The following is a 12,526-nucleotide window of genomic DNA, read 5'->3' on the forward strand; positions in this document are numbered from 1 at the left end:
TACCTTGACAATAAGTCACTCACCTCCATACTTTGTCAATTATTACTATCAACATTTTTTTTATGTCTTCTAAATACTTATGAATAGAAAAAGTATCCAAAATTGTTTTTCCATGATGGCAACCCTCAAGCTATATTTAACAAAAGATTCTTGATGACTCTTTTTGTTTCAATTTCTTGCAGAAGCATAGGATATTATCATCATAAAAAGGAACTTATACTTTACACTCAATGGTGGAGCTTCTAGCACTTTTAATAATAATTTTATTTTTTAAATGGTGGTAAATTTTTCTTCAAAATGTAAACTAATTATTACAAAAAGAAAAAAATTGAGAGTGACCTCCTAATGATAAAGAGTCAAAGGAGACTCACCAAAAGTGAACATCATCTCAGGGTCGAGGTTAAATCATAGGACAAGTCCATCTTAAAATATCTTCACAAGAATGAAACCTTAGTTAGCTGACCAAAAATTTCTCTAAATATTAATAAACCATACAACATAATTTCAATATTGCAAAAAAAATAAATTAAAATAAATCTTTATTTTTAATTCTTTCTTTTACCAAAAATACAAAATAAAATATCAACATAAAATTCCATTGTGGGCCACCATATATCCATAGTAAGACAATCATAGCTATAAATTTATGTGAGTCACCCTATACCTATAGTAATACAATGATCCTATTAACTTTATTGACAAGAATGAAACTTTAAATAAAGAACCAAAATCCTTTCTAGATATCTACACCATAAAACATGATTTAAATATTACAAAAATATATCATGAAAAATAAATCTTTATTTTTTTATTTTTTTTCTATTTAAAATATATAAAATAAAATATTCATATAGATTCCATAATTGAGTCACCATATAGATCCATAGTAAGATAATGATAACTATAAATCTATGTGGGTCACACTTGACCCACATTAGGACAATGATACCATAACTCTATTAAGATAAAAGTTGCTTTTAAAAAGGAGGTTATTATAAGGATTTGCAGCTTACCATATTTTGGATTGTAAGGCAAAAGCATGAAGGGCAGTGTACTATATCTTGAATGATAAGGCAAGGACATGAAGAGTAGTGTACCATATCTTGGATGCCAAGGTAAAGATTGTGACCAGAATGAGACTTCAAACTTTATAAACTATTTCTTCACCAATAATTTGGTAATGAGGAGAAATGTTTGTGACAAAGATAAAAAACATTTAGTGTACCATATCTTGGATGCTAAGGCAAAGGTTGTGATTAGAGTGAGACCTCAAACTTTGTAAACTACTTTTTCACCAATAAATTGGTAACTAGGAGAAAAGACATTTGATATATGTTGAAGATATATAAATCTATGTGGGCACCATATATTCATAGTAAGACAATGATTATATAACTTAACATAAATATTGTTTTTAAGAAATTGTTGCTATAGGGTGTTAGAAATTTTAAATACAATAAACATGACAGATATTTACCATATATTAAGATGTTGGGGCAAAGATATGAATAACAATTCATTATATTTTAGATAGTAAAACAATGATATTTATAACAGTTCATTGGTCAAATAACAATTTCTTATTAAATTTAAAACAAAATCAATAAAAAACTAATAAAAAAATATATTAAAACTAAAACCTAAACTACTGTTTTAAATCACATTACTGTTTTAAATCACACTATAATCATCTGACTAATTTTTAATAATTATTAATAATTCATACTTGTTACTGTTAATAAACCCTATTTGTACAACTCAACTTGTGCAGACAACATTATAAATAACAATTCAACTTGTACAGAAAACAATACCACCTGCAATCATATGACATACAGTATTCCTCTCCTCCAACAGACATGACATACTCTTTCCCCCACCACTTTAAAGTACGACCTGCTATCTTTTTTCTCAATTATAAAGTGGGTCCTCTCTTATAATATGTGGATGGCATGCACATGCCATTCACCCATTCTCAAAACAATTTCAATACTACGAGTGACAACCATGGCTGTATAATTGATATTCTTAAATTTATCATATGTGTATCGTATGTTCTCAAGTTTCGGAATATATATATATAATTCTGTACATGGTACGATGTTGAAATTTAAAGCCAAGGCCCGAGAGTGGCCTTGGCTTTAAATGAAGATGAATGAAAATTAAACAACAGTCCATTTACTGTAATTTATTGACAGAGAGTTGATAAATGACTGAACACGAATCTGCAGTTTTGTAACAGAGAGAAAATGAATCTCTGGAGGTAGATATTATACTAGATTTCTCCCCTCATTATCGACTCTGGGTGGTCTGATAAAAAGCTGGGGATCGGTGAATGGTGTTAATCTGTTGTCTCAGTCGACCATCTGAATTTTCTGACTTGAGTAGCTTTCATGCGGCAGTGTTTTATCTTTTCATGCTCGGCCTGAAAGAGCTCTCTGAAATTTCTAATTAAATATCTGAAGTTACGTATTTTATTCTTTAAGTTTTATGGTAACTTATAATTTTTTTATATCTATTTTAATTCTTTAATTTTTATTTCATGTTTATTTTTTAAGTTTTATCGTAATTTATATTATCTATATTAATCTAAATCCATTTTAATTTTAATTTTTGTTTCAGGTTTGAAATATAGTTAAGCATTAGCGTTTTGTTGGCTAAATATTAATTTTATAAATTAGAATCTATTAATAAATATTTATGGCTCATTTTAAGGAAATAGATTTTTTCAAAACAATTTCAATAAGAACATGATTTTTGTTGTTTAGAATGTATTTTTGAATACATAAATGATTTCAGCCACCTAAAAATCTATAGGGCACTAGAATTCTAAAATTAAACAACTTAAACTCAATTTTTTAAAAATTTATAGCCGATTTTGATTAAAATTAACCTGAAAACATGTTCTGAAAAAGACATTTCGATTAGTCAATATTTATTTATTATATTTTAAATTATTAATGGCTGGAATTGCTTTTTGGCTCTAACAACATTGTGATTTCTGATAGTGTCAAATACACTTTTGAATACATAAATAGATTATGTACTAGAAAAAACAAGTAACTTGCCTTCTTTCTTATATATATATATATATATATATAATTACATTAATTAGTTTAATGAAGGAGACACATATTTTGTATAGTAAATTTATTATTATGTAAATTTTGATGGTCAAATTTAACTACCCTACATTAATATTAGTTATTTTTTATTAATATTAATTGATTTTAAAAATATTATTAAATTATGATTTTTTTAATTTCTATTAAATTAAATATCATATTCAAATATCACTTGATTCTATAAGTTACTTAACCATTCATTTTTAGTCGTTGGATTTAATTGTGTTAAAATAGCTTTTGAGAAAAGTGTTATCACCCATGGTTTGGTTATAGCCTATGGTTTTGTACTTTATATTTATTTAATCTATTAGTTTTTGCCCATGGTTTTGTTAGAGCCCTAGGTTTTGCACTTTTAAAGTGGGGATTAATATTAAATTTATTATAAGTATTAAGTTTTTATATGTTTATTAACTAAATTCAAACATGGTTACAAAATTATTATTTTACACCATTACATCTCCCCATACCTTTTTGATATTAGATTTAAGTTTTAAAATGTTATAAAATTAAATTAAAATAAAACATTTATAAAATATTTAAAATATGTTGACATACAATCTTTCTTATCTTACACCTAGCACCTACACATCTCTTCCATAGCCCAAAAATGTGAGTGACTTATCACTATTATTTAAGAAAATCTACACCACTTTATTGATAGTTAGTCAAGAGGCAAGGTTTCACTTGGAGGGGTTATTAACCAATTTTAGAAGTAAGTTTAGCTCTTATTCCACTACCAAAAAGTAGAAGCAAGCTACCCATATAGTATTTGCAAAAAATCTAGTCTCCTTGGTTGAACTTCACTAAAGTCATGTAATTTTTAAGTAGCATTTAGTCTTAGTACCATACATGAGACCAAATACCACCCTGGTTTGCAATTTAATCTCTTGTCTAACGGGATGTGTTTTATCTTTACGTACATGGTACATTACTTAGAATAGCTAGTATAGTTTGTGTGAGAGGTATAAATTTCAAACTTAGCCAAGAGTTATGGTAATTGGTTACAATTTCAAAACTATGGCAAGAACTTTCACCTCCTAAGTGTCATATATAGCATTAGCCCAAAAGGAGCCTATGCCTTTTACATTTGGGACTTAGATTGTCATCATAGAGCCACTTTTAAAGTGATTTGTGAGTGAATTTTGTTATGATCTTCCACAACACTATTTATTATGGTAATTTCTTAACAGTTCAAAATCTTGACAAGAGCCTTGATCTCTTAAGCACCTACTTCACCATGAGCCAATTGAAGTCAACTAGGTGTGTTTGTCTATTGAGGGTTGGATTTAACTTACCACTATAAAGTCACACTTAAACTGATTTGGAGGAATTAATTATAATATTTCACAATAATAACTATTATGGTAAGTAGTTACAAGTTTTCGTGTATAATTTTATAATAGTGATGATATTGTCATATAAATTTATGTAATAAAGTAAGTTAAACCATAGTTTCATTGGCTCTGCATCCATTAGAACTTATGTTATTGTAATTAGGTGTGCTAATTGATAAATCTATTTATTATATTTATCACCCTAAGACTTTCTTTTGTTAACCTCACACCTTTTTTAGTAGCAAATGGGTATGGATGTAATGTCATAGTGGTAACTTAGCCAAAATCATTGTTGTTGACACTTCATTAGATTCTCTTTTTACTCTTCAATCAGGGAAATAATGTCTTTAGTGTTAGGACAAAAAATATAAACATATATCTATGTTCCAAATCAATTTATCATTGAAAGATTACACTCTTCTCACTAACAAGTTGTATGTAGAAGATGCCTAAGGAGTAATTACTAGGAAATTCATTGTTGAGTTAGTAGGTCACGCTCATCCTTAAGAAGATGGTGTTTTCTCAATTTTGAAGGTTCCTCTTTCACATTCACTTGCACACACTTTCATGACCTTTCATTGGTTTGGTACCCACTCAACTATTTGTGCAACACCTTGTCATGTTTATGAGTACGGTATGCCCATACTCATAAACATCGCATGTTCCACGAGTAATATGAATCATATTTTGCATTTTGAGGTCCAGTCTATCACAATGTTACAATGAATGGTTGCATATGTCTATAGTTGAAGTTTTGATCTTAAGCATTCTATAACTGGTGAACCATATAAAAGATTTCATGATCATATACTTCAAGAGCATTTTCTATGGTCATTCTCTTAGATTATGACATACATTGAACTTGCTCACTAGTATATTCAATCAATCAAAAGGTAAGCAAAAAAAATTAAGTGAAATTTTCCAATAATCATTCTTACCATTCAAACTCCTAAACAACTTTACTCATTAATGGAAAAATTAATTTAAATGAAATAGAATTAACATTTTATTAAATAAACACATATAATTATTACATTATTTCCCTCCCATTATCTGCATCAATTTTCAATATATGAACTCTAATACCTACCAAAATTGAGAACAAACATTCACAATATTTGCAACCTCCTCACCTTCAAAATCGAAGCATTACCAATGAGTGTTCAAAATAGAAGCATTGGGCAATAGCTACACACCTTAAAACAATAGATCTCCTAAATTAATATAATGGTTGAAGAAGTTCTAAATCAACATTTGCCCCATTGTCCAAAGCTGACCTAATTGTGGCATCACTTTCATGTTAATTAAAAATACAATCATATACTCAAATATTATATGTGGGTTGTATATGCATCAGACATGAGAATAAGTTGACAATCCAACATTAGTGTTATTACTAAAAGAGATTACTTAATGTAATGTTATTATATGTGGGTTGTATATTCATGATGCATGAGAATAAGTTGATAAGTGAATCTTATTGTTTTTACTAAAATAGATTACTTAGTATAATTATTGCACTATTATTGGAGAAAAAGGCACTCTACAACTCACGGGAGATATGTAGGCATTAGATATAATGTAAGAAAGATAGAATGTCAACATTTGTTTTATGTGAGCTCAATATGTTGAATTTATATTTATTTAAATGTTATTTCCATCCATTTTTTATCTAAAAACTTTCTTAAATTATGGTAGGAAGTAACTCATGGTAAATATATTATTTATGTGAATATGACCTATTACTTATGTGAATATGAGATGACCTTCAAGTTATGGTCCAATCAAATGTTTGAAAAATAATTTTTTAATAATATTGAAAAATAAAATAAATGGTGTTGGAATAAGGAATTATTGAAGGGGGGCTCTGGGCTGAAACAATATTTTTTTTAATATGATTAGAAAATTCACCATTAATTACATAAGAAATAGAGTAAGAAAGTCATATGACCACACCTCATGAGAAGCATACACACATGGGCACAAGAATTTAATATGGAAACCCAAGTGGGAAAGCCACCAATCTGTTTTTTATTGTTATTTGTAAGAACCCACTAATAAGAGGCCCTAACCCCCTTTAAAGAATTAGAAAGCCACATCTTGCCAAGAGGCACCAACCTTTTATAAATATAGGCCACAAACTGCTTCAACCAGCTGTTCTACTTTTCATACAATTTTCAAACTCAGTATAGAGACCTACTACAATTACATAGAAAATATAAAGAACCTAATCTGCTATCACACACAACTCCTTCCTCTCTTCCTTATAGCCTGGACTGCACACTTCACTGCTCCATTCGCTCTACTATCAACCCTCAATTAGTCTGAACAAATATCAACTCTCAACCACAATTCTCCTTATGCACACCTAGTCTCTTGTAGCTCCACACACTCTCACACTCAACATACAAGAATGCTTCCCCACTTGAATGAGTGTTTCCTTATATTTTTGTTAACCATCAACATAGAGAATAATCAATCAACTCATTAACTGCCACATTCAACATACAATATGGCACACTAGTCTTAAATTAAGAATGTATGTATGAACTCAGTTTACTCAACCAACTCACAATGGTATGGTCTCCATTGCAGTTATGTAAGGCATTAAAAATCTGATTACATGTTATCAGAGACTTAATTACTCAGTAGTTGTAGCCATAATAGATTTGAGAACATTTTCTAGAGGTTTTTCCATGCTTAGAATTAATTCTCAATCCTCCTACACTATGAGAGTTCTCCACCATTAATTTTTTCTTGTTTAAATCAAATTTCTCTCCAATACTCAATATGTACTTCTATATGGGATACATATCTCTTGGTCTTATCTCCACTAATAACATAAACTTGTGCATTCACATTATGCACATCAAGCAACCATCACCCGTTTATTACTTGCACAAACCAATTTCAAAGAGATCCATTAACACTTTGAGTTTTGTGGTCCTTGTTTCCTTGAAAAAGTGTTCTTTTTATTGAATTGAGGCTTATGTGATCCATAACAAGTTTATAAGAAAATATTTTGGTGATAATCACATCAAAATTCATTTGTTGACACGTTTCGAACGAGCAAGTGTGGTTCATCATCAGGACAAGATAAATAACCACATCATAGCAACAAATTAAATAGAGAGACCCCTCATTCGAATGGCTAGAAAGAAGCAACTAATTTTGAGCACAGGAAGCGACTATAATTGACTGTACTATAGCTAAATTTGACTGGATCAAGGGTTGGTGAAGTTTATTAATTAGTTTGTTAATTATATAATTAGTTAATTTGGTAGATTTAATTATTTTGATTAAATTTCATATGTAACTCAATATATGTGTTAATAGTTATTAAAAAAAAAACAATTTCAAACTAAATAAATTATATGTGAAAACTTTTGTTATGGGATAAATTAAGGTAAAATCAAAGTATATTGATTAATTATACAATTAGTTAGTTTAATTTAATTGATTAACTTGTTTCCCATGTATATTAATTTAAATTAATATGCATTATCTTCTTATCAATGGTTGGGGAAGTTTAATAATTATTTAGTTAATTAATTAATTAGTTAATTTGTTAGATTTAATTTTATATGTAACTCAATATATATGTTACTAATTTTTTTTTTTTTCTCTTTTCAATTTCAAACTAAAATAATTATATGTGAAAACTTTTGTTATGGGATAAATTGAGGTAAAATTGAAGTTTATAGATTAAATAATTAGTTAGTTTAATTTAATGGTTAACTTGTTTCCCATGTATATTTATTTAAATTGATATGCATTGTCATCTTTTAATTCACATAAATGAAGGATTATGGGATAAGTTATGAAAACATATATAAATGTTTATTAAATGACTAATTAAATAGATTATTTGTTTATTAATTATATTTTGATTTTATTTAAATGAATGAGTTACCAAAACTATTATAGATTAAATGTGTATCAAACAATCAATTAAATACCATATGGAGCTCCCTTAGATCTGTAAAAGACCCGTGGACCCCAAAAATATGAAGGGTGTTTACGTTATCCCATGCTCTTGTGGGACTCCCTACATTGGTGAAAGTGATCGCTCGATTAATCAAAGGATTCATGAGCATGATGCTGACATAAAGCATGGCAGGACCTGCTCCTTTGCTTTGGCGGAGCATGCAGATAAATCTAAGCATCACATCTGCATTGAGGAGGTCCAAGTCATTGCTAAGGTTAGTCATTTTCATGGTCGTAAATTGAGGGAGGCCCTAAAAATTGAAAAAAGACCCAATAATTTGAATAGAGATAATGGTTGGAATATTAGTAGAAGTTGGGTCCATGTCTTATCCTCCTAGTTTTTTTTTTCATCTATGTAGGTATTGGCATCCTTTTTATAGTATTGTTGATTTATTCCTCATTAGAGTTTATTTTCTTGATCGTTCGTGTTTTTTATGTATTTTATCATCCTATTCGTTCTTAACTCCTTTTAGTATTTTTGTTATTTGTTTAATGGGCTGAGCCCCATATTTTATTGTTGACCCCGTTTTATTTATTGATTATTTTTCATTGGATATATATATATATATATATATATATATATATATATATACATATATCTGTTTTTATTTATTTATTTATATATTTATTTTGGCTTGTGTATATTTTGTTTTATTTTATTTTATTTCCATTAGTTATTTTATTTATCAAATGATCTTGTCTCGATTAGGGTCTTCACTCGTTTTTATAATTTTTGACTCCCCTCCTTTAAAGTTTGACTTTGATTATTTATTTATTTATTTTAAAAATTAGTTGTTTAATATAGCAGTGATTTATTAATATTTGTTTTTAATAAATTAATAAATTAATATCACAGTTTAAATATTATTTTTCAAAAACTAGTAATATTTGGTATTAATAAATTAATTTAAATATTATGTTTCAAGAACTAGTAATAATGGGTTTTAATAAATTAATTTAAATATTATTTTTCAAAAACTAGCCGTTTAATATAGCCATTACCTATTAATATTTTTAATAAATTAATGAAATAGTATCATTATTTAAATATTTTTTCAAAAACTAGTTGTTTAATATAGCCATTACATATTAATATTTTAATAAACTAATAAACTAATATCATTATTTAAATATTATTTTTCAAGAACTAGTAATATTTGGTTTTAATAAATTAATTTGAATATTATTTTTCAAAAACTAGCAGTTTAATATAGCCGTTGCCTATTAATATTTTTAATAAATTAATGAAATAATATCATTATTTAAATATTTTCTTCAAAAACTAGCCGTTTAATATAGCCATTACTTAATAATATTTATTTTTAATATATTAATAAATTAATATTATAATTTAAACATTATTGTTCAAATATAGCCGTTACTTGAAATTATGTCTCTACATTGCTGTCTATTTAAGCCTTTGCCATGGTTTGCCTCTTCATCTGGTCCTGATGATGAACCACACTTGTTGGTTCGAAACGCGTCAGCCAAAAAATTCTCTCATGTGTTTTCTACCGAAAGACTTTGTTTAATTCATTATGGATCACAGAACCTTGAATACAGAAATCAATTAAATAGTTAATATTTTTAATAAGTTTATATAGTTTAAATATACCTCTTTATAACTCTTTATGTTTATAAATAAACTTATTAATTTTAATAAAAATATTTTGAATTAAAAAGAAATATTTATAAAGAACCTAACCTAAGAAAAAAGAGATAATAAATCAAAAGAGAAGGGAACAAAGGGGAATTCAAATAATACATCACCTGAGGGAATAGAACAAGAAAGGAAACAACAAGAACGAAGAAGGGACAAAAAGGGAGAGGGGGGCGAGGGGGGAGGGTGGCGAGGCGGGGGCTAGGACGAGAGGGCAGGGATCCAATAGCTGCTAATCTTCTAGCCATCATCCCTATTGAGATTGTTGTTGATCTTGTCCTCACGATGAACCACACTTGCTCGTTCGAAATGCGTCGACAAATGAATTTTGATGTGATTATCACCGAAATTTTTTCTTATAAAAGTGTTCTCTTTATCTACTACTAACTTTGGTAATGTCTTTGTTGCATTGATACACCTAGTGAACTCATTAAATGTTTTCAACCTGTTTAATTTTGATTGATCTAATTATGGCGAATAGCCAAATTTGACATGATTTCCAAATATAGGGGGACCCTTAGCAAATTTTTCGACTCATCCATGTTCACGAGCATTAAGCCCCTTTATACACTCTCCATGAAATTTTTCATTATAATAAGCTCGAAGTCCCTCGGTCACAAAACATACAAAAGCATCACATAGTCAGGACTTGGGTGTGCCTTTTTTATTGACAAAACCATCAAATGTCAACAAAAAAGTTGTCCTCTAGATCTATTTACCTAGAATTGTTCATAAGATGCCTCTTTTAAGATTCATCTGAGGACAATTCTCTGGGATGATTTGTCATGTGGGATCGCTAGTCGCTCACATGGACCAATTACAAGACAATCAGGACAACATGTAACATAGGGGCCTGCTACAAATCCTCTGAGCGTTTGTGCACTTGGGTCACTATTTGTGCCACGTTAGCTCGACGTCAAGCCATCCTGAATCTACCTCCCATGCACCTTTTATTTTCTTTCGAGGTGGCTCCTCTGGGATGATGTGTCGCGGTGGGACCTGTGCCATGCACTCGTACCAATCATAATCTTCACAAGGTGAGATATATGTAGGGTCTTCTGCACTTCAATCTTTGTCATGCCCTCTCAGGTATACATCATCTCGACTCTTACCTTTGCGCACAACTTTGGTTCTTCTAAGAAAGGCCTCTTGGGAGGAGTTTTCTGTGGGGTCTCTTCGCTTCCACTACACCTTTCTCTAATTGGTTCCTTTTTCCATTTTGTCGGTAGCAAAGCCCAAATCCTCATCAACCTCACTCTTTTCCTTTGCTCCATCCTTTAAAATATCTGGGGTCGATGTCTTGGGATTACATGTGCTGGGCGAGACCTTGCGCTATACCTCCTAAGCTTCAATATCACCAATGTCACTCTGCCACTTGTACCTCCTATTTCATTGTATGCTGACTCGATTGTGGGATCCATAGCCAAATCAGTGAGTTTGGCTTTTGACCTTCATAACTTTGATTAACCATAACTTTTGATCAAGAAGGCCCTTTTTAGACTTCAAGATATTGTTTTAAACCTCTTTGTGAACATTGTCAAACTAAACTATTCCAAAGAGCATCTAAGTTGATCTCCTAAGGCAAAATTACATTCAAATTTTGGGACTCCCAACCACCATAGTTATAAGATTTTATAGCTATTTTAACTGACTTCCTACCATGATGGTTCTCTACTAAAGACTACAACAACCATAGGACTCCCCCTGAACTTGACACCCCAAACATCTCCCATCCTTGCCTATTTGACATCAATGCCAACATTATGCTCAACAAATATCTATTGCACCGAGAAGCTAATAGCCTAGTATAAGGGGAGATGTGTTGCTGGTATATGTAATGTAAGAAAGATAGTATGTCAACACTTTTTATGTCGGCTCAATATGTTGAATTTATATTTATTTACATGTTATTTCTATCTATTTTTTATATAAAGACTTGCTTAATTTTTATTTATTTACATGTTATTTCTATCTATTTTTTTATGTAAAGAATTGTTTTAGGAAGTAATGGTAAATATGTTATTTACTTGAATATAACCTTAAGGATTTTATTTTTTTATTAAAAAAACAAAAGACTACAGTAAGACCTTCAAGTTATGGTGCAATCACATGTTTGAAAATTAGTTTTTTTAATAATATTGAAAAATAATTTTTTTTATTTAAATTTAAACATTATAAGTTATTGGTCAATGCTAAACTAATATTGCTAGACTAATAATGATTTTGCAACCACATTTGATAAGCACATGAAAACTTAATACTTATGATAAACTTACAATATAACAAGATTCTTAACCATGGATATTCACCTCTAATTTACCATAGATATAATTAAAAATTTTAAAAATATAATTTAAATTAACAAATTTAAAAATAGTAATAACAAGAGGGATTAATGTTGGCCATAATTAAAATACATC

This window comes from Pinus tabuliformis, chromosome 7 (genome assembly GCF_031772625.1).
Source record: "Pinus tabuliformis cultivar Carrire ecotype Pingquan chromosome 7, CPIR1, whole genome shotgun sequence".
NCBI classification, from domain to species: Eukaryota; Viridiplantae; Streptophyta; class Pinopsida; order Pinales; family Pinaceae; genus Pinus; species Pinus tabuliformis.